Consider the following 4,853-nt stretch of genomic DNA (forward strand, 5'->3'; position numbering starts at 1 on the left):
AAGTATCAAAATAGTTTAGGAAAATGAGAGGAGAGCAGTAGGATTGCTAAGACCTGGGAGTTCTGAATAATTTTAAAAATGTACTTTTGGTATATAGGCTACAAAACAGGCCAAACTCTGTTTCAGATCTAGAGAGTAGGAATAAGGAATAATAAGGTTTCATAACGTTGGTTATGAAACTGTGTTTTTTGTCTGATAGGACAAGAGGGTTTTTACTCATCTTAAGGTTTCATTAACCTTTGTAAGAATGTTATTTCTTCTTAAGCAATGGGTGTATCAAGTTCTGTGCCTCATTAGATGATTAGGGAGAGCTCTCAAAGGGGGTTTCAAAATCAAATATATATTCAAAGATCTTCTAATGTAAAGCAATATGAATGAAAAAATTCATAAGAAAATTTTGAGTATATTGAGAATATTTTGAGTATCTTCTTTCATCTTTCTTTAAAGGGGAAGAAGAGCATTTCTAAGTGGTTACAGAAACCCCAACACAAAGTAGATTAAGCACTAAGTAAATCTGTATACTCTGTAACTGGAAGACAGAAGTTGTTAAAAAGGAGACAACAGGCCCCAAATGGAGTCACTTGTGCTAAGCCCCATATCAGCAAACCAAGACTTAATACTTAAACTAATTGCAGTTTCAGCATTTCCCAGAAATGTAATCTTTAACCAGTCAACCTGGAATTACCTGGCCAGCATGATAGACCCCTTCCATCCCACTTAGGAGGGCAGGAGGGCGACCTTGTCAGAAACAATGCATTCTTTGCTAGTGACGTTCTTTTCCCACCCCCTTTCTGCTTTTAAAAACCCTTGCTTTTCTACAGCATGGCCGAGCTCCTTTCTGTTCATTAAATGGGATGCTGCCCAATTCACGAATCACTGAATAAAGCCAATTTGATCTTTAAATTTACTCAGTTGAAATTTTGTTGTTTAACAAGATAGGGAGGAATCCACGCACAATACCATTAACAATTCAATGATGTTAACAAAGACCCAAGTCCTTTCCCAACCTTCCCTCTGCCATCAGCATTGTCCTCATTTCTGTGGTCACAGATGGCTCTCAGAACCAACTGGGGTTCCCAGTTGGAGAAAATGGGAAGCCAGCAGGAGAAAATGGGAAGCCTCTCTCTTTGCATTTTCAGCTTACATAAAAATCATTCTTTTTCTGTTCAGGCAAACTGGTGTCATGTGCCTAACCCTAGACCAATAATAGACTCTTATGTGCTGACTGAGAATAAATTCTGCCACACTGAAGCTGGGAATATGGTTACCTTTTCTGGAGACAGGTTGGGAGATTGGCTTATCTGAATAAAATTCGAGAAGATTGGATCCTGGGTAGGTGTCCATTAAGGAGAAAGTCCCCTGAGATGAAGTATATATACTATACATATAAAATAGGTATATGTATGTGTATATACACTTAAACTTTTTTGAAACTAAAATGGGTCATATGGAGCTAACAATTATAGAGCCCCTTGATTCCTTTATGAACAGGAAATATTTGTAAGGGAAGGTCAACACTAATCTTTCTAATTAGTTGACTATGTATAGGACAAATTCAATTATTTATTTAAAGTCATAGAATCTAATGCAAAGAGCAAATTATAAATAACCAGTTATTAAAAATTAAAAGAAAATAGCTCATTTTCTTTGAGTTTATTTCTTGGAGTTCAGTCCTGCTTGAACATATAGAGAAATGAATTAAAATATTCCCATTTCATTGTGAAAATTCAACTACTATATAATTTACTTTTTTTGTAGCAGCTAATAATAAATTTTTTAGTGAGATCTGATTTTGAAATGTAAAAAGAAGGTTATCCTTTCTTGTTTTTGTACTACCTGAAACCCATTTGACTTACCACATTTGATTCTTGGAGATATTTATGTTCAAGTTGCTGTCAAAGCAATCTGTTATTCTTGTTTTTACCTGATGGATCACAGAGAAAAATAATGGATTCAGTTACGAGAAGCAGGAATAGAATTTTTTTTTAACTGACATAAATTTCTTTCCCTGTATAGAATAAAAGGATCAGGAAAAGGTAAGTTGAATTTTCCTACAACGAGCCAGCTCTTGTTAAATTTACGTCCCCTAAATTGTAGCAAAGCACTTTCTATGTAATGTTTTATTTATGTAATTCAGTTATTTGGAGGGGGTGGTGAGGGATGTGAGTACATCATTTCCTGTGGTATTTCAAATCTCTTTTGACAAAAACCTAAGAATTTTTACAATAGGAAAAAAACTCAAAATTCCATTAAGGCTCTTTTAAGAAGGTTATGAAGGAAATAGCTTTACATTGTCTAAGGTCAAAAGAGACACAGAGTACAGTTTCTAATAGTTTTGAAAACTGAATATTGTGTCATCAAAAACAAAGATAAAGTCTGAGTGACCAGCAATCTGCAAAATGGGCTGTGGCAATGGGTCGTCTTAAAGGACACCGAAGAACAAGACATTGGGAAATATCAGGCTGGGCACATTCACTCACACATTTTGCTCACAATGTGTGTCTGCATGGTGACTGCATGGATGACTGAACTATAGGGGGCCCAAACTCTTTCCATTCGCTGATGGCCCGATGGGAACCATTGCCCCTGGAAGGATGCCGACTGTCACCCAGCTGGTGTTTCCTGGAGGAAGCAGGGCTCAGCTGGTAATCCAAGGCTTTGCCAAGCATCTGCCCTATCTGAAATACTGTTTTTCATGGTGTACTTGAGCATATGGTTTCTGGTCCAAATGGCCTGGTTGGTAGTGTGTTTTGTGCTGACTTTTCAGGACTCTGCAAAGATATATTATGTGAATTACAATGGTGATACTTTGGATACTTATTCAGATTGTGTGAAAGGCCACTTTAAGAAAAGTAAATGAGGCTTTTATACATGGGTATTTGAATTGCCAGTGGATTCATCTGGAAATGTTCAGTTCTTGTATTTCCTGGCATCATTACAGAGAAGTTTTGATCTATAAGCTTCAACATGATCCCAAAATTCCATGGAGTAGGCTAAAAAAAAAAGAAAAAAAAAAGCTGGAAAGTTTGATGGAGAATACTTACAAATCTTTTAAATCCATGACCCTTGAAATATTTTAATTTTCACAGTGTCATCTTTTCACTGCCTACATTGCCCCATTAAACTCCTTCAGATTTTCCTTTTTTATATTAAGGAACTGATAGTAAAACTCTTAAATTATTTATTATATTTAGAAATGAACTGGAGAATAAAAATAGTGTACAACCCTGAATCTCAGAGCCTTTAACAAGTTTAGCTTCAATCTGTACTCAGATGACACTATCTACATAGGAGTTATAAGATTAAGTTATAAGGAAAGAGACACCCAGTTATTTCCATTTATACTTCTTGCTTGGGTAGTTAATCTATTAGTCATCTAATGCAGCTGACTGCAATGTAACATCTTTTTCATCCTCATAGAAAATACTCAGCTCTTCCAGAAAAGGGTAGCAAATCTCGAACATGCCTTAAGTATCTAGTTAAATGTATTGCTGTACAGGAGATTCAAATCATATAATATAATAACCATGGACTCGTATGTTAGGGAAAAATGGTTAAAAGCAACTAAAATTGCTTGGTTTGGAAGAAGCTAAATATTGTTTAGTAATAATTTCTTGAAATTTTAGAATAGAGGCTTTAATTGTACTATTTGTGAAGGATAAAATTGCTTGATATTAGCCAAGTTATGTTTAATTTTTATGGCCTACACAATTTCAGGATAAGAGATATGATAGCTTTTAATCATTTTTTTGAAATCTACATTTAATTATAGATTCAGAAAGTGGCAAACAAAGCAGATTAGCCAGATTAATATATTTTAAAGATACCTCAGTGAGATTTTTGTCTCTAAAAAATGTGTATTTCTATATTGTACTCTTTATTAATATTTATTAGGTACAATTACATGTGAATGCATTACACGTGCTTAATTTATATGTGTAACAAAAAGGATAAAAAAGACCTCTTTTAATTGTACCACTTGTTATACTGCTATTACTTACTTTGGTTCAAATGCAAGTATTTAATTTTTAAAAAATTTTCATTTCTGTGTTCTTTAAAATACTAAGGTAAAGGCTTTTCTTGAAAATATATTTTGCCCTAAGTGTCCTCTTTTCATTCATACTGGGTTTGTTTATTATGCTAGTTATTTCAAACTGGTTATTTTTTTTTATTATTATTATTATTTTTTGCGGTACGCGGGCCTCTCACTGTTGTGGCCTCTCGCGTTGCGGAGCACAGGCTCCGGACGCGCAGGCTCAGCGGCCATGGCTCACGGGCCCAGCCGCTCCGCGGCATGTGGGATCTTCCCGGACCGGGGCGCGAACCCATGTCCCCTGCGTCGGCAGGCAGACTCTCAACCACTGCGCCACCAGGGAAGCCCCAAACTGGTTATTTTAACTTTTAAAAGTTGACTTTATTGTTTCAGAGGTCAAGTTAGTTGTGAATCCACTACAAAAATTTAATGTATTTCATAGCAAGTAAAATGTTTCCTCAGTTGACTATATTAAAAGAATTTACATTTGTATGATGGGGAAAGTCTGTGAATCCTAGGAATATGGTCTTGCTTATGTCACATATTCACTAAAGTTTGGCTGCTTTACATCACCTTTCTCAGAAACCCAAGCAAATGGAGAAACTACCAGCTCTTAAGTTGTTGGTTGCTCTGGCAGTGGGAATGAGAGTGCTGGTGGGTCTCATGTTGGCAATTAAATCCTTGGGCTTGCAACTCATTGGCCACAATCACAGGGCTTCACCCAGACACAAGGAGTGCTGGATGTGCAATCCTACCATGTACCCAGATACAGGGCACCAGAGATTCTCAGTAAATAGCACTGACACTATCATACTGCATT

This window comes from Physeter macrocephalus, chromosome 10, assembly GCF_002837175.3.
Source record: "Physeter macrocephalus isolate SW-GA chromosome 10, ASM283717v5, whole genome shotgun sequence".
Lineage (NCBI taxonomy): Eukaryota > Metazoa > Chordata > Mammalia > Artiodactyla > Physeteridae > Physeter > Physeter macrocephalus.